Source organism: Phoenix dactylifera, chromosome 4 (genome assembly GCF_051530095.1).
Source record: "Phoenix dactylifera cultivar Ajwa chromosome 4, Ajwa_hap1_PhDact_Kaust_v1.1, whole genome shotgun sequence".
Taxonomy (NCBI): domain Eukaryota; kingdom Viridiplantae; phylum Streptophyta; class Magnoliopsida; order Arecales; family Arecaceae; genus Phoenix; species Phoenix dactylifera.
Genome location: NC_143193.1, coordinates 34,464,571 through 34,483,481, shown reverse-complemented (window position 1 = coordinate 34,483,481; position 18,911 = coordinate 34,464,571). Strand labels below are relative to the sequence as shown.

The following is an 18,911-nucleotide window of genomic DNA, read 5'->3' as shown; positions in this document are numbered from 1 at the left end:
TGAGTCCGGAGACTGGCGGTGCCATGCCGCATAGCGGAACAGCGCGTTGAATCCTACGCCAGAACGGCCCCGGCAGCGCGAATGTCTCGGGCCGTCGAGGTCTGCTGCTTTGTCATAAAAGGGAGTTTCGAAGGGCATGTCATGGGTGCGATCATACCAGCACTAATGCACTGGATCCCATCAGAACTCCGCAGTTAAGCGTGCTTGGGCGAGAGTAGTACTAGGATGGGTGACCCCCTGGGAAGTCCTCGTGTTGCACCCCTTTTATTTTTTGCCCGCTTTTTTATTTTTTGATAACATTTATTTTTTATTTTTCGGCTTTTGGCTTTTCCTCTTCGGATAATTTTTTTCCCCCGAAAATAAACTGAGTCCGGAGACTGGCGGTGCCATGCCGCATAGCGGAACAGCGTGTTGAATCCTACGCCAGAACGGCCCCGGCAGCGCGAATGTCTCGGGCCGTCGAGGTCTGCTGTTTTGTCATAAAAGGGAGTTTCGAAGGGCATGTCTTGGGTGCGATCATACCAGCACTAATGCACCGGATCCCGTCAGAACTCCGCAGTTAAGCGGGCTTGGGCGAAAGTAGTACTAGGATGGGTGACCCCCTGGGAAGTCCTCGTGTTGCACCCTTTTTATTTTTTGCCCGCTTTTTTATTTTTTGATAATATTTATTTTTAATTTTTTGGCTTTTGGCTTTTCCTCTTCGGATAATTTTTTTCCCCCGACAATAAACTGAGTCCGGAGACTGGCGGTGCCATGCCGCATAGCGGGACCAGCGCGTTGAATCCTACGCCAGAACGGCCCCGGCAGCGCGAATGTCTCGGGCCGTCGAGGTCTGCTGCTTTGTCATAAAAGGGAGTTTCGAAGGGCATGTTATGGGTGCGTTCATACCAGCACTAATGCACCGGATCCCATCAGAACTCCGCAGTTAAGCGTGCTTGGGCGAGAGTAGTACTAGGATGGGTGACCCCCTGGGAAGTCCTCGTGTTGCACCCCTTTTATTTTTTGCCCGCTTTTTTATTTTTTCATAACATTTATTTTTAATTTTTTGGCTTTTGGCTTTTCCTCTTCGGATAATTTTTTTCCCCCGAAAATAAACTGAGTCCGGAGACTGGCGGTGCCATGCCGCATAGCGGAACAGCGCGTTGAATCATACGCCAGAACGGCCCCGGCAGCGCGAATGTCTCGGGCCGTCGAGGTCTGCTGCTTTGTCTTAAAAGGGAGTTTCGAAGGGCATGTCTTGGGTGTGATCATACCAGCACTGATGCACCGGATCCCATCAGAACTCCGCAGTTAAGCGTGCTTGGGCGAGAGTAGTACTAGGATGGGTGACCCCCTGGGAAGTCCTCGTGTTGCACCCTTTTTATTTTTTGCCCGCTTTTTTATTTTTTGATAATATTTATTTTTAATTTTTCGGCTTTTGGCTTTTCCTCTTCGGATAATTTTTTTCCCCCGACAATAAACTGAGTCCGGAGACTGGCGGTGCCATGCCGCATAGCGGGACCAGCGCGTTGAATCCTACGCCAGAACGGCCCCGGCAGCGTGAATGTCTCGGGCCGTCGAGGTCTGCTGCTTTGTCATAAAAGGGAGTTTCGAAGGGCATGTCATGGGTCCGATCATACCAGCACTAATGCACCGGATCCAATCAGAACTCCACAAGTAAGCGTGCTTGGGCGAGAGTAGTACTAGGATGGGTGACCCCCTGGGAAGTCCTCGTGTTGCACCCATTTTATTTTTTGCCCGCTTTTTTATTTTTTGATAATATTTATTTTTAATTTTTCGGCTTTTGGCTTTTTCTCTTCGGATAATTTTTTTTTCCCGAAAATAAACTGAGTCCGGAGACTGGCGGTGCCATGCCGCATAGCGGAACAGCACGTTGAATCCTACGCCAGAACGGCCCCGGCAGCGCGAATGTCTCGGGCCGTCGCGGTCTGCTGCTCTGTCATAAAAGGGAGTTTCGAAGGGCATGTCATGGGTGCGATCATACCAGCACTAATGCACCGGATCCCATCATCACTCCGCAGTTAAGCGTGCTTGGGCGAGAGAAGTACTAGGATGGGTGACCCCCTGGGAAGTCCTCGTGTTGCGCCCTTTTTATTTTTTGCCCGCTTTTTTATTTTTTGATAATATTTATTTTTAATTTTTTGGCTTTTGGCTTTTCCACTTCGGATAATTTTTTTCCCCCGAAAATAAACTGAGTCCGGAGACTGGCGGTGCCATGCCGCATAGCGGAACAGCGTGTTGAATCCTACGCCAAAACGGCCCCGGCAGCGCGAATGTCTCGGGCCGTCGAGGTCTGCTGCTTTGTCATAAAAGGGAGTTTCGAAGGGCATGTCTTGGGAGCGATCATACCAGCACTAATGCACCGGATCCCATCAGAACTCCGCAGTTAAGCGTGCTTGGGCGAAAGTAGTACTAGGATGGGTGACCCCCTGGGAAGTCCTCGTGTTGCACCCTTTTTATTTTTTGCCCGCTTTTTTATTTTTTGATAATATTTATTTTTAATTTTTTGGCTTTTGGCTTTTTCTCTTCGGATAATTTTTTTCCCCCGACAATAAACTGAGTCCGGAGACTGGCGGTGCCATGCCGCATAGCGGGACCAGCGCGTTGAATCCTACGCCAGAACGGCCCCGGCAGCGCGAATGTCTCGGGCCGTCGAGGTCTGCTGCTTTGTCATAAAAGGGAGTTTCGAAGGGCATGTTGTGGGTGCGATCATACCAGCACTAATGCACCGGATCCCATCAGAACTCCGCAGTTAAGCGTGCTTGGGCGAGAGTAGTACTAGGATGGGTGACCCCCTGGGAATTCCTCGTGTTGCACCCCTTTTATTTTTTGCCCGCTTTTTTATTTTTTGATAACATTTATTTTTAATTTTTTGGCTTTTGGCTTTTCCTCTTCGGATAATTTTTTTCCCCCGAAAATAAACTGAGTCCGGAGACTGGCGGTGCCATGCCGCATAGCGGAACATCGCGTTGAATCATACGCCAGAACGGCCCCGGCAGCGCAAATGTCTCGGGCCGTCGAGGTCTGCTGCTTTGTCTTAAAAGGGAGTTTCGAAGGGCATGTCTAGGGTGCGATCATACCAGCACTGATGCACCGGATCCCATCAGAACTCCGCAGTTAAGCGTGCTTGGGCGAGAGTAGTACTAGGATGGGTGACCCCCTGGGAAGTCCTCGTGTTGCACCCTTTTTATTTTTTGCCCGCTTTTTTATTTTTTGATAATATTTATTTTTAATTTTTCGGCTTTTGGCTTTTCCTCTTCGGATAATTTTTTTTCCCCGACAATAAACTGAGTCCGGAGACTGGCGGTGCCATGCCGCATAGCGGGACCAGCGCGTTGAATCCTACGCCAGAACGGCCCCGGCAGCGTGAATGTCTCGGGCCGTCGAGGTCTGCTGCTTTGTCATAAAAGGGAGTTTCGAAGGGCATGTCATGGGTGCGATCATACCAGCACTAATGCACCGGATCCCATCAGAACTCCGCAGTTAAGCGTGCTTGGGCGAGAGTTGTACTAGGATGGGTGATCCCCTGGGAAGTCCTCGTGTTGCACCCTTTTTATTTTTTGCCCGCTTTTTTATTTTTTGATAATATTTATTTTTAATTTTTCGGCTTTTGGCTTTTTCTCTTCGGATAATTTTTTTTTCCCGAAAATAAACTGAGTCCGGAGACTGGCGGTGCCATGCCGCATAGCGGAACAGCGCGTTGAATCCTACGCCAGAACGGCCCCGGCAGCGCGAATGTCTCGGGCCGTCGCGGTCTGCTGCTTTGTCATAAAAGGGAGTTTCGAAGGGCATGTCATGGGTGCGATCATACCAGCACTAATGCACCAGATCCCATCATAACTCCGCAGTTAAGCGTGCTTGGGCGAGAGAAGTACTAGGATGGGTGACCCCCTGGGAAGTCCTCGTGTTGCACCCTTTTTATTTTTTGCCCGCTTTTTTATTTTTTGATAATATTTATTTTTAATTTTTTGGTTTTTGGCTTTTCCACTTCGGATAATTTTTTCCCCCCGAAAATAAACCGAGTCCGGAGACTGGCGGTGCCATGCCGCATAGCGGAACAGCGCGTTGAATCCTACGCCAGAACGGCCCCGGCAGCGCGAATGTCTCGGGCCGTCGAGGTCTGCTGTTTTGTCATAAAAGGGAGTTTCGAAGGGCATGTCTTGGGTGCGATCATACCAGCACTAATGCACCGGATCCCATCAGAACTCCGCAGTTAAGCGTGCTTGGGCGAAAGTAGTACTAGGATGGGTGACCCCCTGGGAAGTCCTCGTGTTGCACCCTTTTTATTTTTTGCCCGCTTTTTTATTTTTTGATAATATTTATTTTTAATTTTTTGGCTTTTGGCTTTTCCTCTTCGGATAATTTTTTTCCTCCGACAATAAACTGAGTCCGGAGACTGGCGGTGCCATGCCGCATAGCGGGACCAGCGCGTTGAATCCTACGCCAGAACGGCCCCGGCAGCGCGAATGTCTCGGGCCGTCGAGGTCTGCTGCTTTGTCATAAAAGGGAGTTTCGAAGGGCATGTTATGGGTGCGTTCATACCAGCACTAATGCACCGGATCCCATCAGAACTCCGCAGTTAAGCGTGCTTGGGCGAGAGTAGTACTAGGATGGGTGACCCCCTGGGAAGTCCTCGTGTTGCACCCCTTTTATTTTTTGCCCGCTTTTTTATTTTTTCATAACATTTATTTTTAATTTTTTGGCTTTTGGCTTTTCCTCTTCGGATAATTTTTTTCCTCCGACAATAAACTGAGACCGGAGACTGGCGGTGCCATGCCGCATAGCGGGACCAGCGCGTTGAATCCTACGCCAGAACGGCCCCGGCAGCGCGAATGTCTCGGGCCGTCGAGGTCTGCTGCTTTATCTTAAAAGGGAGTTTCGAAGGGCATGTCTTGGGTGCGATCATACCAGCACTGATGCACCGGATCCCATCATAACTCCGCAGTTAAGCGTGCTTGGGCGAGAGAAGTACTAGGATGGGTGACCCTCTGGGAAGTCGTCGTGTTGCACCCTTTTTATTTTTTGCCCGCTTTTTTATTTTTTGATAATATTTATTTTTAATTTTTTGGCTTTTGGCTTTTCCTCTTCGGATAATTTTTTCCCCCCGAAAATAAACTGAGTCCGGAGACTGGCGGTGCCATGCCGCATAGCGGAACAGCGCGTTGAATCCTACGCCAGAACGGCCCCGGTAGCGCGAATGTCTCGGGCCGTCGAGGTCTGCTGCTTTGTCATAAAAGGGAGTTTCGAAGGGCATGTCATGGGTGCGATCATACCAGCACTAATGCATAGGATCCCATCAGAACTCCGCAGTTAAGCGTGCTTGGGCGAGAGTAGTACTAGGATGGGTGACCCCCTGGGAAGTCCTCGTGTTGCACCCCTTTTATTTTTTGCCCGCTTTTTTATTTTTTGATAACATTTATTTTTTATTTTTCGGCTTTTGGCTTTTCCTCTTCGGATAATTTTTTTCCCCCGAAAATAAACTGAGTCCGGAGACTGGCGGTGCCATGCCGCATAGCGGAACAGCGTGTTGAATCCTACGCCAGAACGGCCCCGGCAGCGCGAATGTCTCGGGCCGTCGAGGTCTGCTGCTTTGTCATAAAAGGGAGTTTCGAAGGGCATGTATTGGGTGCGATCATACCAGCACTAATGCACCGGATCCCATCAGAACTCCGCAGTTAAGCGTGCTTGGGCGAGAGTAGTACTAGGATGGGTGACCCCCTGGGAAGTCCTCGTGTTGCACCCTTTTTATTTTTTGCCCTCTTTTTTATTTTTTGAAAATATTTATTTTTAATTTTTTGGCTTTTGGCTTTTCCTCTTCGGATAATTTTTTTCCCCCGACAATAAACTGAGTCCGGAGACTGGCGGTGCCATGCCGCATAGCGGAACAGCGCGTTGAATCCTACGCCAGAACGGCCCCGGTAGCGCGAATGTCTCGGGCCGTCGAGGTCTGCTGCTTTGTCATAAAAGGGAGTTTCGAAGGGCATGTCATGGGTGCGATCATACCAGCACTAATGCACAGGATCCCATCAGAACTCCGCAGTTAAGCGTGCTTGGGCGAGGGTAGTACTAGGATGGGTGACCCCCTGGGAAGTCCTCGTGTTGCACCCCTTTTATTTTTTGCCCGCTTTTTTATTTTTTGATAACATTTATTTTTTATTTTTCGGCTTTTGGCTTTTCCTCTTCGGATAATTTTTTTCCCCCGAAAATAAACTGAGTCCGGAGACTGGCGGTGCCATGCCGCATAGCGGAACAGCGTGTTGAATCCTACGCCAGAACGGCCCCGGCAGCGCGAATGTCTCGGGCCGTCGAGGTCTGCTGCTTTGTCATAAAAGGGAGTTTCGAAGGGCATGTCTTGGGTGCGATCATACCAGCACTAATGCACCGGATCCCATCAGAACTCCGCAGTTAAGCGTGCTTGGGCGAGAGTAGTACTAGGATGGGTGACCCCCTGGGAAGTCCTCGTGTTGCACCCTTTTTATTTTTTGCCCGCTTTTTTATTTTTTGAAAATATTTATTTTTAATTTTTTGGCTTTTGGCTTTTCCTCTTCGGATAATTTTTTTCCCCCGACAATAAACTGAGTCCGGAGACTGGCGGTGCCATGCCGCATAGCGGGACCAGCGCGTTGAATCCTACGCCAGAACGGCCCCGGCAGCGCGAATGTCTCGGGCCGTCGAGGTCTGCTGCTTTGTCATAAAAGGGAGTTTCGAAGGGCATATCATGGGTGCGATCATACCAGCACTAATGCACCGGATCCCATCAGAACTCCGCAGTTAAGCGTGCTTGGGCGAGAGTAGTACTAAGATGGGTGACCCCCTGGGAAGTCCTCGTGTTGCACCCCTTTTATTTTTTGCCCGCTTTTTTATTTTTTGATAACATTTATTTTTAATTTTTTGGCTTTTGGCTTTTCCTCTTCGGATAATTTTTTTCCCCCGAAAATAAACTGAGTCCGGAGACTCGCGGTGCCATGCCGCATAGCGGAACAGCGCGTTGAATCCTACGCCAGAACGGCCCCGGCAGCGCGAATGTCTCGGGCCGTCGAGGTCTGCTGCTTTGTCATAAAAGGGTGTTTCGATGGGCATGTCATGGGTGCGATCATACCAGCACTAATGCACCGGATCCCATCAGAACTCCGCAGTTAAGCGTGCTTGGGCGAGAGTAGTACTAGGATGGGTGACCCCCTGGGAAGTCCTCGTGTTGCACCCCTTTTATTTTTTGCCCGCTTTTTTATTTTTTGATAATATTTATTTTTAATTTTTCGGCTTTTGGCTTTTCCTCTTCGGATAATTTTTTTCCCCCGAAAATAAACTGAGTCCGGAGACTCGCGGTGCCATGCCGCATAGCGGAACAGCGCGTTGAATCCTACGCCAGAACGGCCCCGGCAGCGCGAATGTCTCGGGCCGTCGAGGTCTGCTGCTTTGTCATAAAAGGGAGTTTCGAAGGGCATGTCATGGGTGCGATCATACCAGCACTAATGCACCGGATCCCATCAGAACTCTGCAGTTAAGCGTGCTTGGGCGAGAGTAGTACTAGGATGGGTGACCCCCTGGGAAGTCCTCGTGTTGCACCCTTTTTATTTTTTTCTCCACTTTTTTATTTTTTGATAATATTTATTTTTAATTTTTCGGCTTTTGGCATTTCCTCTTCGGATAATTTTTTTCCCCCGACAATAAACTGAGTCCGGAGACTGGCGGTGCCATGCCGCATAGCGGGACCAGCGCGTTGAATCCTACGCCAGAACGGCCCCGGCAGCGCGAATGTCTCGGGCCGTCGAGGTCTGCTGCTTTGTCATAAAAGGGAGTTTCGAAGGGCATATCATGGGTGCGATCATACCAGCACTAATGCACCGGATCCCATCAGAACTCCGCAGTTAAGCGTGCTTGAGCGAGAGTAGTACTAAGATGGGTGACCCCCTGGGAAGTCCTCGTGTTGCACCCCTTTTATTTTTTGCCCGCTTTTTTATTTTTTGATAACATTTATTTTTAATTTTTTGGCTTTTGGCTTTTCCTCTTCGGATAATTTTTTTCCCCCGAAAATAAACTGAGTCCGGAGACTCGCGGTGCCATGCCGCATAGCGGAACAGCGCGTTGAATCCTACGCCAGAACGGCCCCGGCAGCGCGAATGTCTCGGGCCGTCGAGGTCTGCTGCTTTGTCATAAAAGGGTGTTTCGATGGGCATGTCATGGGTGCGATCATACCAGCACTAATGCACCGGATCCCATCAGAACTCCGCAGTTAAGCGTGCTTGGGCGAGAGTAGTACTAGGATGGGTGACCCCCTGGGAAGTCCTCGTGTTGCACCCTTTTTATTTTTTGCCCGCTTTTTTATTTTTTGATAATATTTATTTTTAATTTTTTGGCTTTTGGCTTTTCCTCTTCGGATAATTTTTTTCCTCCGACAATAAACTGAGTCCGGAGACTGGCGGTGCCATGCCGCATAGCGGGACCAGCGCGTTGAATCCTACGCCAGAACGGCCCCGGCAGCGCGAATGTCTCGGGCCGTCGAGGTCTGCTGCTTTGTCATAAAAGGGAGTTTCGAAGGGCATGTTATGGGTGCGTTCATACCAGCACTAATGCACCGGATCCCATCAGAACTCCGCAGTTAAGCGTGCTTGGGCGAGAGTAGTACTAGGATGGGTGACCCCCTGGGAAGTCCTCGTGTTGCACCCCTTTTATTTTTTGCCCGCTTTTTTATTTTTTCATAACATTTATTTTTAATTTTTTGGCTTTTGGCTTTTCCTCTTCGGATAATTTTTTTCCTCCAACAATAAACTGAGTCCGGAGACTGGCGGTGCCATGCCGTATAGCGGGACCAGCGCGTTGAATCCTACGCCAGAACGGCCCCGGCAGCGCGAATGTCTCGGGCCGTCGAGGTCTGCTGCTTTATCTTAAAAGGGAGTTTCGAAGGGCATGTCTTGGGTGCGATCATACCAGCACTGATGCACCGGATCCCATCATAACTCCGCAGTTAAGCGTGCTTGGGCGAGAGAAGTACTAGGATGGGTGACCCTCTGGGAAGTCGTCGTGTTGCACCCTTTTTATTTTTTGCCCGCTTTTTTATTTTTTGATAATATTTATTTTTAATTTTTTGGCTTTTGGCTTTTCCTCTTCGGATAATTTTTTTCCCCCGAAAATAAACTGAGTCCGGAGACTGGCGGTGCCATGCCGCATAGCGGAACAGCGCGTTGAATCCTACGCCAGAACGGCCCCGGCAGCGCGAATGTCTCGGGCCGTCGAGGTCTGCTGCTTTGTCATAAAAGGGAGTTTCGAAGGGCATGTCATGGGTGCGATCATACCAGCACTAATGCACCGGATCCCATCAGAACTCCGCAGTTAAGCGTGCTTGGGCGAGAGTAGTACTAGGATGGGTGACCCCCTGGAAAGTCCTCGTGTTGCACCCCTTTTATTTTTTGCCCGCTTTTTTATTTTTTGATAATATTTATTTTTAATTTTTCGGCTTTTGGCTTTTCCTCTTCGGATAATTTTTTTTCCCCGAAAATAAACTGAGTCCGGAGACTCGCGGTGCCATGCCGCATAGCGGAACAGCGCGTTGAATCCTACGCCAGAACGGCCCCGGCAGCGCGAATGTCTCGGGCCGTCGAGGTCTGCTGCTTTGTCATAAAAGGGAGTTTCGAAGGGCATGTCATGGGTGCGATCATACCAGCACTAATGCACCGGATCCCATCAGAACTCCGCAGTTAAGCGTGCTTGGGCGAGAGTAGTACTAGGATGGGTGACCCCCTGGGAAGTCCTCGTGTTGCACCCTTTTTATTTTTTTCTCCACTTTTTTATTTTTTGATAATATTTATTTTTAATTTTTCGGCTTTTGGCATTTCCTCTTCGGATAATTTTTTTCCCCCGAAAATAAACTGAGTCCGGAGACTGGCGGTGCCATGCCGCATAGCGGGACCAGCGCGTTGAATCCTACGCCAGAACGGCCCCGGCGGCGCGAATGTCTCGGGCCGTCGAGTTCTGCTGCTTTGTCATAAAAGGGAGTTTCGATGGGCATGTCATGGGTGCGATCATACCAGCACTAATGCACCGGATCCCATCAGAACTCCGCAGTTAAGCGTGCTTGGGCGAGAGTAGTACTAGGATGGGTGACCCCCTGGGAAGTCCTCGTGTTGCACCCCTTTTATTTTTTGCCCGCTTTTTTATTTTTTGATAATATTTATTTTTAATTTTTCGGCTTTTGGCTTTTCCTCTTCGGATAATTTGTTTTCCCCGACAATAAACTGAGTCCGGAGACTGGCGGTGCCATGCCGCATAGCGGGACCAGCGCGTTGAATCCTACGCCAGAACGGCCCCGGCAGCGTGAATGTCTCGGGCCGTCGAGGTCTGCTGCTTTGTCATAAAAGGGAGTTTCGAAGGGCATGTCATGGGTGCGATCATACCAGCACTAATGCACCGGATCCCATCAGAACTCCGCAGTAAAGCGTGCTTGGGCGAGAGTTGTACTAGGATGGGTGACCCCCTGGGAAGTCCTCGTGTTGCACCCTTTTTATTTTTTGCCCGCTTTTTTATTTTTTGATAATATTTATTTTTAATTTTTCGGCTTTTGGCTTTTCCTCTTCGGATAATTTTTTTTTTCCGAAAATAAACTGAGTCCGGAGACTGGCGGTGCCATGCCGCATAGCGGAACAGCGCGTTGAATCCTACGCCAGAACGGCCCCGGCAGCGCGAATGTCTCGGACCGTCGCGGTCTGCTGCTTTGTCATAAAAGGGAGTTTCGAAGGGCATGTCATGGGTGCGATCATACCAGCACTAATGCACCGGATCCCATCATAACTCCGCAGTTAAGCGTGCTTGGGCGGGAGAAGTACTAGGATGGGTGACCCCCGGGAAGTCCTCGTGTTGCACCCTTTTTATTTTTTGCCCGCTTTTTTATTTTTTGATAATATTTATTTTTAATTTTTTGGCTTTTGGCTTTTCCACTTCGGATAATTTTTTCCCCCCGAAAATAAACTGAGTCCGGAGACTGGCGGTGCCATGCCGCATAGCGGAACAGCGCGTTGAATCCTACGCCAGAACGGCCCCGGCAGCGCGAATGTCTCGGGCCGTCGAGGTCTGCTGCTTTGCCATAAAAGGGTGTTTCGATGGGCATGTCATGGGTGCGACCATACCAGCACTAATGCACCGGATCCCATCAGAACTCCGCAGTTAAGCGTGCTTGGGCGAGAGTAGTACTAGGATGGGTGACCCCCTGGGAAGTCCTCGTGTTGCACCCCTTTTATTTTTTGCCCGCTTTTTTATTTTTTGATAATATTTATTTTTAATTTTTTGGCTTTTGGCTTTACCTCTTCGGATAATTTTTCCCCCCCGAAAATAAACTGAGTCCGGAGACTGGCGGTGCCATGCCGCATAGCGGAACAGCGCGTTGAATCCTACGCCAGAACGGCCCCGGCAGCGCGAATGTCTCGGGCCGTCGAGGTCTGCTGCTTTGTCATAAAAGGGAGTTTCGAAGGGCATGTCATGGGTGCGATCATACCAGCACTAATGCACCGGATCCCATCAGAACTCTGCAGTTAAGCGTGCTTGGGCGAGAGTAGTACTAGGATGGGTGACCCCCTGGGAAGTCCTCGTGTTGCACCCTTTTTATTTTTTTCTCCACTTTTTTATTTTTTGATAATATTTATTTTTAATTTTTCGGCTTTTGGCATTTCCTCTTCGGATAATTTTTTTCCCCCGACAATAAACTGAGTCCGGAGACTGGCGGTGCCATGCCGCATAGCGGGACCAGCGCGTTGAATCCTACGCCAGAACGGCCCCGGCAGCGCGAATGTCTCGGGCCGTCGAGGTCTGCTGCTTTGTCATAAAAGGGAGTTTCGAAGGGCATATCATGGGTGCGATCATACCAGCACTAATGCACCGGATCCCATCAGAACTCCGCAGTTAAGCGTGCTTGGGCGAGAGTAGTACTAAGATGGGTGACCCCCTGGGAAGTCCTCGTGTTGCACCCCTTTTATTTTTTGCCCGCTTTTTTATTTTTTGATAATATTTATTTTTAATTTTTTGGCTTTTGGCTTTACCTCTTCGGATAATTTTTCCCCCCCGAAAATAAACTGAGTCCGGAGACTGGCGGTGCCATGCCGCATAGCGGAACAGCGCGTTGAATCCTACGCCAGAACGGCCCCGGCAGCGCGAATGTCTCGGGCCGTCGAGGTCTGCTGCTTTGTCATAAAAGGGAGTTTCGAAGGGCATGTCATGGGTGCGATCATACCAGCACTAATGCACCGGATCCCATCAGAACTCTGCAGTTAAGCGTGCTTGGGCGAGAGTAGTACTAGGATGGGTGACCCCCTGGGAAGTCCTCGTGTTGCACCCTTTTTATTTTTTTCTCCACTTTTTTATTTTTTGATAATATTTATTTTTAATTTTTCGGCTTTTGGCATTTCCTCTTCGGATAATTTTTTTCCCCCGACAATAAACTGAGTCCGGAGACTGGCGGTGCCATGCCGCATAGCGGAACAGCGCGTTGAATCCTACGCCAGAACGGCCCCGGCAGCGCGAATGTCTCGGGCCGTCGAGGTCTGCTGTTTTGTCATAAAAGGGAGTTTCGAAGGGCATGTCTTGGGTGCGATCATACCAGCACTAATGCACCGGATCCCATCAGAACTCCGCAGTTAAGCGTGCTTGGGCGAAAGTAGTACTAGGATGGGTGACCCCCTGGGAAGTCCTCGTGTTGCACCCTTTTTATTTTTTGCCCGCTTTTTTATTTTTTGATAATATTTATTTTTAATTTTTTGGCTTTTGGCTTTTCCTCTTCGGATAATTTTTTTCCTCCGACAATAAACTGAGTCCGGAGACTGGCGGTGCCATGCCGCATAGCGGGACCAGCGCGTTGAATCCTACGCCAGAACGGCCCCGGCAGCGCGAATGTCTCGGGCCGTCGAGGTCTGCTGCTTTGTCATAAAAGGGAGTTTCGAAGGGCATGTTATGGGTGCGTTCATACCAGCACTAATGCACCGGATCCCATCAGAACTCCGCAGTTAAGCGTGCTTGGGCGAGAGTAGTACTAGGATGGGTGACCCCCTGGGAAGTCCTCGTGTTGCACCCCTTTTATTTTTTGCCCGCTTTTTTATTTTTTCATAACATTTATTTTTAATTTTTTGGCTTTTGGCTTTTCCTCTTCGGATAATTTTTTTCCTCCGACAATAAACTGAGACCGGAGACTGGCGGTGCCATGCCGCATAGCGGGACCAGCGCGTTGAATCCTACGCCAGAACGGCCCCGGCAGCGCGAATGTCTCGGGCCGTCGAGGTCTGCTGCTTTATCTTAAAAGGGAGTTTCGAAGGGCATGTCTTGGGTGCGATCATACCAGCACTGATGCACCGGATCCCATCATAACTCCGCAGTTAAGCGTGCTTGGGCGAGAGAAGTACTAGGATGGGTGACCCTCTGGGAAGTCGTCGTGTTGCACCCTTTTTATTTTTTGCCCGCTTTTTTATTTTTTGATAATATTTATTTTTAATTTTTTGGCTTTTGGCTTTTCCTCTTCGGATAATTTTTTCCCCCCGAAAATAAACTGAGTCCGGAGACTGGCGGTGCCATGCCGCATAGCGGAACAGCGCGTTGAATCCTACGCCAGAACGGCCCCGGTAGCGCGAATGTCTCGGGCCGTCGAGGTCTGCTGCTTTGTCATAAAAGGGAGTTTCGAAGGGCATGTCATGGGTGCGATCATACCAGCACTAATGCATAGGATCCCATCAGAACTCCGCAGTTAAGCGTGCTTGGGCGAGAGTAGTACTAGGATGGGTGACCCCCTGGGAAGTCCTCGTGTTGCACCCCTTTTATTTTTTGCCCGCTTTTTTATTTTTTGATAACAATTATTTTTTATTTTTCGGCTTTTGGCTTTTCCTCTTCGGATAATTTTTTTCCCCCGAAAATAAACTGAGTCCGGAGACTGGCGGTGCCATGCCGCATAGCGGAACAGCGTGTTGAATCCTACGCCAGAACGGCCCCGGCAGCGCGAATGTCTCGGGCCGTCGAGGTCTGCTGCTTTGTCATAAAAGGGAGTTTCGAAGGGCATGTATTGGGTGCGATCATACCAGCACTAATGCACCGGATCCCATCAGAACTCCGCAGTTAAGCGTGCTTGGGCGAGAGTAGTACTAGGATGGGTGACCCCCTGGGAAGTCCTCGTGTTGCACCCTTTTTATTTTTTGCCCGCTTTTTTATTTTTTGAAAATATTTATTTTTAATTTTTTGGCTTTTGGCTTTTCCTCTTCGGATAATTTTTTTCCCCCGACAATAAACTGAGTCCGGAGACTGGCGGTGCCATGCCGCATAGCGGAACAGCGCGTTGAATCCTACGCCAGAACGGCCCCGGTAGCGCGAATGTCTCGGGCCGTCGAGGTCTGCTGCTTTGTCATAAAAGGGGGTTTCGAAGGGCATGTCATGGGTGCGATCATACCAGCACTAATGCACAGGATCCCATCAGAACTCCGCAGTTAAGCGTGCTTGGGCGAGAGTAGTACTAGGATGGGTGACCCCCTGGGAAGTCCTCGTGTTGCACCCCTTTTATTTTTTGCCCGCTTTTTTATTTTTTGATAACATTTATTTTTTATTTTTCGGCTTTTGGCTTTTCCTCTTCGGATAATTTTTTTCCCCCGAAAATAAACTGAGTCCGGAGACTGGCGGTGCCATGCCGCATAGCGGAACAGCGTGTTGAATCCTACGCCAGAACGGCCCCGGCAGCGCGAATGTCTCGGGCCGTCGAGGTCTGCTGCTTTGTCATAAAAGGGAGTTTCGAAGGGCATGTCTTGGGTGCGATCATACCAGCACTAATGCACCGGATCCCATCAGAACTCCGCAGTTAAGCGTGCTTGGGCGAGAGTAGTACTAGGATGGGTGACCCCCTGGGAAGTCCTCGTGTTGCACCCTTTTTATTTTTTGCCCGCTTTTTTATTTTTTGAAAATATTTATTTTTAATTTTTTGGCTTTTGGCTTTTCCTCTTCGGATAATTTTTTTCCCCCGACAATAAACTGAGTCCGGAGACTGGCGGTGCCATGCCGCATAGCGGGACCAGCGCGTTGAATCCTACGCCAGAACGGCCCCGGCAGCGCGAATGTCTCGGGCCGTCGAGGTCTGCTGCTTTGTCATAAAAGGGAGTTTCGAAGGGCATATCATGGGTGCGATCATACCAGCACTAATGCACCGGATCCCATCAGAACTCCGCAGTTAAGCGTGCTTGGGCGAGAGTAGTACTAAGATGGGTGACCCCCCGGGAAGTCCTCGTGTTGCACCCCTTTTATTTTTTGCCCGCTTTTTTATTTTTTGATAACATTTATTTTTAATTTTTTGGCTTTTGGCTTTTCCTCTTCGGATAATTTTTTTCCCCCGAAAATAAACTGAGTCCGGAGACTCGCGGTGCCATGCCGCATAGCGGAACAGCGCGTTGAATCCTACGCCAGAACGGCCCCGGCAGCGCGAATGTCTCGGGCCGTCGAGGTCTGCTGCTTTGTCATAAAAGGGTGTTTCGATGGGCATGTCATGGGTGCGATCATACCAGCACTAATGCACCGGATCCCATCAGAACTCCGCAGTTAAGCGTGCTTGGGCGAGAGTAGTACTAGGATGGGTGACCCCCTGGGAAGTCCTCGTGTTGCACCCCTTTTATTTTTTGCCCGCTTTTTTATTTTTTGATAATATTTATTTTTAATTTTTCGGCTTTTGGCTTTTCCTCTTCGGATAATTTTTTTCCCCCGAAAATAAACTGAGTCCGGAGACTCGCGGTGCCATGCCGCATAGCGGAACAGCGCGTTGAATCCTACGCCAGAACGGCCCCGGCAGCGCGAATGTCTCGGGCCGTCGAGGTCTGCTGCTTTGTCATAAAAGGGAGTTTCGAAGGGCATGTCATGGGTGCGATCATACCAGCACTAATGCACCGGATCCCATCAGAACTCTGCAGTTAAGCGTGCTTGGGCGAGAGTAGTACTATGATGGGTGACCCCCTGGGAAGTCCTCGTGTTGCACCCTTTTTATTTTTTTCTCCACTTTTTTATTTTTTGATAATATTTATTTTTAATTTTTCGGCTTTTGGCATTTCCTCTTCGGATAATTTTTTTCCCCCGACAATAAACTGAGTCCGGAGACTGGCGGTGCCATGCCGCATAGCGGGACCAGCGCGTTGAATCCTACGCCAGAACGGCCCCGGCAGCGCGAATGTCTCGGGCCGTCGAGGTCTGCTGCTTTGTCATAAAAGGGAGTTTCGAAGGGCATATCATGGGTGCGATCATACCAGCACTAATGCACCGGATCCCATCAGAACTCCGCAGTTAAGCGTGCTTGAGCGAGAGTAGTACTAAGATGGGTGACCCCCTGGGAAGTCCTCGTGTTGCACCCCTTTTATTTTTTGCCCGCTTTTTTATTTTTTGATAACATTTATTTTTAATTTTTTGGCTTTTGGCTTTTCCTCTTCGGATAATTTTTTTCCCCCGAAAATAAACTGAGTCCGGAGACTCGCGGTGCCATGCCGCATAGCGGAACAGCGCGTTGAATCCTACGCCAGAACGGCCCCGGCAGCGCGAATGTCTCGGGCCGTCGAGGTCTGCTGCTTTGTCATAAAAGGGTGTTTCGATGGGCATGTCATGGGTGCGATCATACCAGCACTAATGCACCGGATCCCATCAGAACTCCGCAGTTAAGCGTGCTTGGGCGAGAGTAGTACTAGGATGGGTGACCCCCTGGGAAGTCCTCGTGTTGCACCCTTTTTATTTTTTGCCCGCTTTTTTATTTTTTGATAATATTTATTTTTAATTTTTTGGCTTTTGGCTTTTCCTCTTCGGATAATTTTTTTCCTCCGACAATAAACTGAGTCCGGAGACTGGCGGTGCCATGCCGCATAGCGGGACCAGCGCGTTGAATCCTACGCCAGAACGGCCCCGGCAGCGCGAATGTCTCGGGCCGTCGAGGTCTGCTGCTTTGTCATAAAAGGGAGTTTCGAAGGGCATGTTATGGGTGCGTTCATACCAGCACTAATGCACCGGATCCCATCAGAACTCCGCAGTTAAGCGTGCTTGGGCGAGAGTAGTACTAGGATGGGTGACCCCCTGGGAAGTCCTCGTGTTGCACCCCTTTTATTTTTTGCCCGCTTTTTTATTTTTTCATAACATTTATTTTTAATTTTTTGGCTTTTGGCTTTTCCTCTTCGGATAATTTTTTTCCTCCAACAATAAACTGAGTCCGGAGACTGGCGGTGCCATGCCGTATAGCGGGACCAGCGCGTTGAATCCTACGCCAGAACGGCCCCGGCAGCGCGAATGTCTCGGGCCGTCGAGGTCTGCTGCTTTATCTTAAAAGGGAGTTTCGAAGGGCATGTCTTGGGTGCGATCATACCAGCACTGATGCACTGGATCCCATCATAACTCCGCAGTTAAGCGTGCTTGGGCGAGAGAAGTACTAGGATGGGTGACCCTCTGGGAAGTCGTCGTGTTGCACCCTTTTTATTTTTTGCCCGCTTTTTTATTTTTTGATAATATTTATTTTTAATTTTTTGGCTTTTGGCTTTTCCTCTTCGGATAATTTTTTTCCCCCGAAAATAAACTGAGTCCGGAGACTGGCGGTGCCATGCCGCATAGCGGAACAGCGCGTTGAATCCTACGCCAGAACGGCCCCGGCAGCGCGAATGTCTCGGGCCGTCGAGGTCTGCTGCTTTGTCATAAAAGGGAGTTTCGAAGGGCATGTCATGGGTGCGATCATACCAGCACTAATGCACCGGATCCCATCAGAACTCCGCAGTTAAGCGTGCTTGGGCGAGAGTAGTACTAGGATGGGTGACCCCCTGGGAAGTCCTCGTGTTGCACCCCTTTTATTTTTTGCCCGCTTTTTTATTTTTTGATAACATTTATTTTTTATTTTTCGGCTTTTGGCTTTTTCTCTTCGGATAATTTTTTTCCCCCGAAAATAAACTGAGTCCGGAGACTGGCGGTGCCATGCCGCATATCGGAACAGCGTGTTGAATCCTACGCCAGAACGGCCCCGGCAGCGCGAATGTCTCGGGCCGTCGAGGTCTGCTGCTTTGTCATAAAAGGGAGTTTCGAAGGGCATGTCTTGGGTGCGATCATACCAGCACTAATGCACCGGATCCCATCAGAACTCCGCAGTTAAGCGTGCTTGGGCGAGAGTAGTACTAGGATGGGTGACCCCCTGGGAAGTCCTCGTGTTGCACCCTTTTTATTTTTTGCCCGCTTTTTTATTTTTTGATAATATTTATTTTTAATTTTTTGGCTTTTGGCTTTTCCTCTTCGGATAATTTTTTTCCCCCGACAATAAACTGAGTCCGGAGACTGGCGGTGCCATGCCGCATAGCGGGACCAGCGCGTTGAATCCTACGCCAGAACGGCCCCGGCAGCGCGAATGTCTCGGGCCGTCGAGGTCTGCTGCTTTGTCATAAAAGGGAGTTTCGAAGGGCATATCATGGGTGCGATCATACCAGCACTAATGCACCGGATCCCATCAGAACTCCGCAGTTAAGCGTGTTTGGGCGAGAGTAGTACTAAGATGGGTGACCCCCTGGGAAGTCCTCGTGTTGCACCACTTTTATTTTTTGCCCGCTTTTTTATTTTTTGATAACATTTATTTTTTATTTTTCGGCTTTTGGCTTTTCCTCTTCGGATAATTTTTTTCCCCCGAAAATAAACTGAGTCCGGAGACTGGCGGTGCCATGCCGCATAGCGGAACAGCGTGTTGAATCCTACGCCAGAACGGCCCCGGCAGCGCGAATGTCTCGGGCCGTCGAGGTCTGCTGCTTTGTCATAAAAGGGAGTTTCGAAGGGCATGTCTTGGGTGCGATCATACCAGCACTAATGCACCGGATCCCATCAGAACTCCGCAGTTAAGCGTGCTTGGGCGAGAGTAGTACTAGGATGGGTGACCCCCTGGGAAGTCCTCGTGTTGCACCCTTTTTATTTTT

General features: G+C 49.5%; 48 non-coding genes and 4 pseudogenes across 48 annotated transcripts; all 52 read left to right on the top strand.

The window, feature by feature from the left end:
* The first annotated feature begins 143 nt into the window (after positions 1 to 143).
* On the top strand, positions 144 to 262 carry LOC149755872 (5S ribosomal RNA). The gene has a single exon (XR_016401769.1). It is a non-coding gene; the product is annotated as a 5S ribosomal RNA (ribosomal RNA).
* A 246-nt stretch (positions 263 to 508) lies between these two features.
* On the top strand, positions 509 to 627 carry LOC149755871 (5S ribosomal RNA). Its single transcript, XR_016407584.1, has one exon. It is a non-coding gene; the product is annotated as a 5S ribosomal RNA (ribosomal RNA).
* A 247-nt stretch (positions 628 to 874) lies between these two features.
* LOC149755870 (5S ribosomal RNA) lies at positions 875 to 993 on the top strand. The gene has a single exon (XR_016402727.1). It is a non-coding gene; the product is annotated as a 5S ribosomal RNA (ribosomal RNA).
* Positions 994 to 1,239: 246 nt separating this feature from the next.
* Positions 1,240 to 1,358, top strand: LOC149755869 (5S ribosomal RNA). The gene has a single exon (XR_016400483.1). It is a non-coding gene; the product is annotated as a 5S ribosomal RNA (ribosomal RNA).
* A 247-nt stretch (positions 1,359 to 1,605) lies between these two features.
* LOC149755868 (5S ribosomal RNA) lies at positions 1,606 to 1,724 on the top strand (annotated as a pseudogene).
* Positions 1,725 to 1,970: 246 nt separating this feature from the next.
* LOC149755867 (5S ribosomal RNA) lies at positions 1,971 to 2,089 on the top strand (annotated as a pseudogene).
* A 246-nt stretch (positions 2,090 to 2,335) lies between these two features.
* Positions 2,336 to 2,454, top strand: LOC149755866 (5S ribosomal RNA). Its single transcript, XR_016406445.1, has one exon. It is a non-coding gene; the product is annotated as a 5S ribosomal RNA (ribosomal RNA).
* A 247-nt stretch (positions 2,455 to 2,701) lies between these two features.
* LOC149755865 (5S ribosomal RNA) lies at positions 2,702 to 2,820 on the top strand. Its single transcript, XR_016410575.1, has one exon. It is a non-coding gene; the product is annotated as a 5S ribosomal RNA (ribosomal RNA).
* Positions 2,821 to 3,066: 246 nt separating this feature from the next.
* On the top strand, positions 3,067 to 3,185 carry LOC149755864 (5S ribosomal RNA). The gene has a single exon (XR_016411679.1). It is a non-coding gene; the product is annotated as a 5S ribosomal RNA (ribosomal RNA).
* A 247-nt stretch (positions 3,186 to 3,432) lies between these two features.
* LOC149755863 (5S ribosomal RNA) lies at positions 3,433 to 3,551 on the top strand. Its single transcript, XR_016404738.1, has one exon. It is a non-coding gene; the product is annotated as a 5S ribosomal RNA (ribosomal RNA).
* A 246-nt stretch (positions 3,552 to 3,797) lies between these two features.
* LOC149755862 (5S ribosomal RNA) lies at positions 3,798 to 3,916 on the top strand. The gene has a single exon (XR_016408660.1). It is a non-coding gene; the product is annotated as a 5S ribosomal RNA (ribosomal RNA).
* Positions 3,917 to 4,162: 246 nt separating this feature from the next.
* LOC149755861 (5S ribosomal RNA) lies at positions 4,163 to 4,281 on the top strand. Its single transcript, XR_016403530.1, has one exon. It is a non-coding gene; the product is annotated as a 5S ribosomal RNA (ribosomal RNA).
* Positions 4,282 to 4,528: 247 nt separating this feature from the next.
* On the top strand, positions 4,529 to 4,647 carry LOC149755860 (5S ribosomal RNA). The gene has a single exon (XR_016402726.1). It is a non-coding gene; the product is annotated as a 5S ribosomal RNA (ribosomal RNA).
* Positions 4,648 to 4,894: 247 nt separating this feature from the next.
* On the top strand, positions 4,895 to 5,013 carry LOC149755859 (5S ribosomal RNA). The gene has a single exon (XR_016409021.1). It is a non-coding gene; the product is annotated as a 5S ribosomal RNA (ribosomal RNA).
* Positions 5,014 to 5,259: 246 nt separating this feature from the next.
* LOC149755858 (5S ribosomal RNA) lies at positions 5,260 to 5,378 on the top strand. The gene has a single exon (XR_016406726.1). It is a non-coding gene; the product is annotated as a 5S ribosomal RNA (ribosomal RNA).
* Positions 5,379 to 5,624: 246 nt separating this feature from the next.
* Positions 5,625 to 5,743, top strand: LOC149755857 (5S ribosomal RNA). The gene has a single exon (XR_016411724.1). It is a non-coding gene; the product is annotated as a 5S ribosomal RNA (ribosomal RNA).
* Positions 5,744 to 5,989: 246 nt separating this feature from the next.
* On the top strand, positions 5,990 to 6,108 carry LOC149755856 (5S ribosomal RNA). The gene has a single exon (XR_016402173.1). It is a non-coding gene; the product is annotated as a 5S ribosomal RNA (ribosomal RNA).
* A 246-nt stretch (positions 6,109 to 6,354) lies between these two features.
* Positions 6,355 to 6,473, top strand: LOC149755855 (5S ribosomal RNA). Its single transcript, XR_016411723.1, has one exon. It is a non-coding gene; the product is annotated as a 5S ribosomal RNA (ribosomal RNA).
* A 247-nt stretch (positions 6,474 to 6,720) lies between these two features.
* LOC149755854 (5S ribosomal RNA) lies at positions 6,721 to 6,839 on the top strand. Its single transcript, XR_016412795.1, has one exon. It is a non-coding gene; the product is annotated as a 5S ribosomal RNA (ribosomal RNA).
* A 246-nt stretch (positions 6,840 to 7,085) lies between these two features.
* Positions 7,086 to 7,204, top strand: LOC149755853 (5S ribosomal RNA). Its single transcript, XR_016411549.1, has one exon. It is a non-coding gene; the product is annotated as a 5S ribosomal RNA (ribosomal RNA).
* A 246-nt stretch (positions 7,205 to 7,450) lies between these two features.
* On the top strand, positions 7,451 to 7,569 carry LOC149755852 (5S ribosomal RNA). The gene has a single exon (XR_016401683.1). It is a non-coding gene; the product is annotated as a 5S ribosomal RNA (ribosomal RNA).
* Positions 7,570 to 7,817: 248 nt separating this feature from the next.
* LOC149755851 (5S ribosomal RNA) lies at positions 7,818 to 7,936 on the top strand. The gene has a single exon (XR_016404165.1). It is a non-coding gene; the product is annotated as a 5S ribosomal RNA (ribosomal RNA).
* Positions 7,937 to 8,182: 246 nt separating this feature from the next.
* LOC149755850 (5S ribosomal RNA) lies at positions 8,183 to 8,301 on the top strand. The gene has a single exon (XR_016411722.1). It is a non-coding gene; the product is annotated as a 5S ribosomal RNA (ribosomal RNA).
* Positions 8,302 to 8,548: 247 nt separating this feature from the next.
* On the top strand, positions 8,549 to 8,667 carry LOC149755849 (5S ribosomal RNA). Its single transcript, XR_016402725.1, has one exon. It is a non-coding gene; the product is annotated as a 5S ribosomal RNA (ribosomal RNA).
* Positions 8,668 to 8,914: 247 nt separating this feature from the next.
* On the top strand, positions 8,915 to 9,033 carry LOC149755848 (5S ribosomal RNA). The gene has a single exon (XR_016409020.1). It is a non-coding gene; the product is annotated as a 5S ribosomal RNA (ribosomal RNA).
* Positions 9,034 to 9,279: 246 nt separating this feature from the next.
* LOC149755847 (5S ribosomal RNA) lies at positions 9,280 to 9,398 on the top strand. Its single transcript, XR_016403101.1, has one exon. It is a non-coding gene; the product is annotated as a 5S ribosomal RNA (ribosomal RNA).
* A 246-nt stretch (positions 9,399 to 9,644) lies between these two features.
* LOC149755846 (5S ribosomal RNA) lies at positions 9,645 to 9,763 on the top strand. The gene has a single exon (XR_016411720.1). It is a non-coding gene; the product is annotated as a 5S ribosomal RNA (ribosomal RNA).
* A 248-nt stretch (positions 9,764 to 10,011) lies between these two features.
* On the top strand, positions 10,012 to 10,130 carry LOC149755845 (5S ribosomal RNA). The gene has a single exon (XR_016411538.1). It is a non-coding gene; the product is annotated as a 5S ribosomal RNA (ribosomal RNA).
* A 247-nt stretch (positions 10,131 to 10,377) lies between these two features.
* LOC149755844 (5S ribosomal RNA) lies at positions 10,378 to 10,496 on the top strand. The gene has a single exon (XR_016404042.1). It is a non-coding gene; the product is annotated as a 5S ribosomal RNA (ribosomal RNA).
* A 246-nt stretch (positions 10,497 to 10,742) lies between these two features.
* On the top strand, positions 10,743 to 10,860 carry LOC149755843 (5S ribosomal RNA; annotated as a pseudogene).
* Positions 10,861 to 11,106: 246 nt separating this feature from the next.
* LOC149755842 (5S ribosomal RNA) lies at positions 11,107 to 11,225 on the top strand. The gene has a single exon (XR_016410250.1). It is a non-coding gene; the product is annotated as a 5S ribosomal RNA (ribosomal RNA).
* A 246-nt stretch (positions 11,226 to 11,471) lies between these two features.
* On the top strand, positions 11,472 to 11,590 carry LOC149755841 (5S ribosomal RNA). The gene has a single exon (XR_016401682.1). It is a non-coding gene; the product is annotated as a 5S ribosomal RNA (ribosomal RNA).
* Positions 11,591 to 11,838: 248 nt separating this feature from the next.
* On the top strand, positions 11,839 to 11,957 carry LOC149755840 (5S ribosomal RNA). Its single transcript, XR_016412794.1, has one exon. It is a non-coding gene; the product is annotated as a 5S ribosomal RNA (ribosomal RNA).
* A 246-nt stretch (positions 11,958 to 12,203) lies between these two features.
* LOC149755839 (5S ribosomal RNA) lies at positions 12,204 to 12,322 on the top strand. Its single transcript, XR_016401681.1, has one exon. It is a non-coding gene; the product is annotated as a 5S ribosomal RNA (ribosomal RNA).
* Positions 12,323 to 12,569: 247 nt separating this feature from the next.
* On the top strand, positions 12,570 to 12,688 carry LOC149755838 (5S ribosomal RNA). The gene has a single exon (XR_016403528.1). It is a non-coding gene; the product is annotated as a 5S ribosomal RNA (ribosomal RNA).
* Positions 12,689 to 12,935: 247 nt separating this feature from the next.
* On the top strand, positions 12,936 to 13,054 carry LOC149755837 (5S ribosomal RNA). The gene has a single exon (XR_016402724.1). It is a non-coding gene; the product is annotated as a 5S ribosomal RNA (ribosomal RNA).
* Positions 13,055 to 13,301: 247 nt separating this feature from the next.
* Positions 13,302 to 13,420, top strand: LOC149755836 (5S ribosomal RNA). The gene has a single exon (XR_016409019.1). It is a non-coding gene; the product is annotated as a 5S ribosomal RNA (ribosomal RNA).
* Positions 13,421 to 13,666: 246 nt separating this feature from the next.
* Positions 13,667 to 13,785, top strand: LOC149755835 (5S ribosomal RNA). Its single transcript, XR_016406725.1, has one exon. It is a non-coding gene; the product is annotated as a 5S ribosomal RNA (ribosomal RNA).
* A 246-nt stretch (positions 13,786 to 14,031) lies between these two features.
* On the top strand, positions 14,032 to 14,150 carry LOC149755834 (5S ribosomal RNA). Its single transcript, XR_016411719.1, has one exon. It is a non-coding gene; the product is annotated as a 5S ribosomal RNA (ribosomal RNA).
* Positions 14,151 to 14,396: 246 nt separating this feature from the next.
* On the top strand, positions 14,397 to 14,515 carry LOC149755833 (5S ribosomal RNA). The gene has a single exon (XR_016403839.1). It is a non-coding gene; the product is annotated as a 5S ribosomal RNA (ribosomal RNA).
* Positions 14,516 to 14,761: 246 nt separating this feature from the next.
* On the top strand, positions 14,762 to 14,880 carry LOC149755832 (5S ribosomal RNA). The gene has a single exon (XR_016411718.1). It is a non-coding gene; the product is annotated as a 5S ribosomal RNA (ribosomal RNA).
* A 247-nt stretch (positions 14,881 to 15,127) lies between these two features.
* LOC149755831 (5S ribosomal RNA) lies at positions 15,128 to 15,246 on the top strand. The gene has a single exon (XR_016400918.1). It is a non-coding gene; the product is annotated as a 5S ribosomal RNA (ribosomal RNA).
* Positions 15,247 to 15,492: 246 nt separating this feature from the next.
* LOC149755830 (5S ribosomal RNA) lies at positions 15,493 to 15,611 on the top strand. Its single transcript, XR_016411527.1, has one exon. It is a non-coding gene; the product is annotated as a 5S ribosomal RNA (ribosomal RNA).
* A 246-nt stretch (positions 15,612 to 15,857) lies between these two features.
* On the top strand, positions 15,858 to 15,976 carry LOC149755829 (5S ribosomal RNA). The gene has a single exon (XR_016402053.1). It is a non-coding gene; the product is annotated as a 5S ribosomal RNA (ribosomal RNA).
* A 248-nt stretch (positions 15,977 to 16,224) lies between these two features.
* LOC149755828 (5S ribosomal RNA) lies at positions 16,225 to 16,343 on the top strand. The gene has a single exon (XR_016404164.1). It is a non-coding gene; the product is annotated as a 5S ribosomal RNA (ribosomal RNA).
* A 246-nt stretch (positions 16,344 to 16,589) lies between these two features.
* Positions 16,590 to 16,708, top strand: LOC149755827 (5S ribosomal RNA). Its single transcript, XR_016411717.1, has one exon. It is a non-coding gene; the product is annotated as a 5S ribosomal RNA (ribosomal RNA).
* A 247-nt stretch (positions 16,709 to 16,955) lies between these two features.
* On the top strand, positions 16,956 to 17,074 carry LOC149755826 (5S ribosomal RNA). Its single transcript, XR_016402723.1, has one exon. It is a non-coding gene; the product is annotated as a 5S ribosomal RNA (ribosomal RNA).
* Positions 17,075 to 17,321: 247 nt separating this feature from the next.
* On the top strand, positions 17,322 to 17,440 carry LOC149755825 (5S ribosomal RNA; annotated as a pseudogene).
* Positions 17,441 to 17,686: 246 nt separating this feature from the next.
* On the top strand, positions 17,687 to 17,805 carry LOC149755824 (5S ribosomal RNA). Its single transcript, XR_016411515.1, has one exon. It is a non-coding gene; the product is annotated as a 5S ribosomal RNA (ribosomal RNA).
* Positions 17,806 to 18,051: 246 nt separating this feature from the next.
* On the top strand, positions 18,052 to 18,170 carry LOC149755823 (5S ribosomal RNA). Its single transcript, XR_016411716.1, has one exon. It is a non-coding gene; the product is annotated as a 5S ribosomal RNA (ribosomal RNA).
* Positions 18,171 to 18,417: 247 nt separating this feature from the next.
* On the top strand, positions 18,418 to 18,536 carry LOC149755822 (5S ribosomal RNA). Its single transcript, XR_016405015.1, has one exon. It is a non-coding gene; the product is annotated as a 5S ribosomal RNA (ribosomal RNA).
* Positions 18,537 to 18,782: 246 nt separating this feature from the next.
* Positions 18,783 to 18,901, top strand: LOC149755821 (5S ribosomal RNA). The gene has a single exon (XR_016411715.1). It is a non-coding gene; the product is annotated as a 5S ribosomal RNA (ribosomal RNA).
* The last annotated feature ends 10 nt before the right edge of the window (positions 18,902 to 18,911 follow it).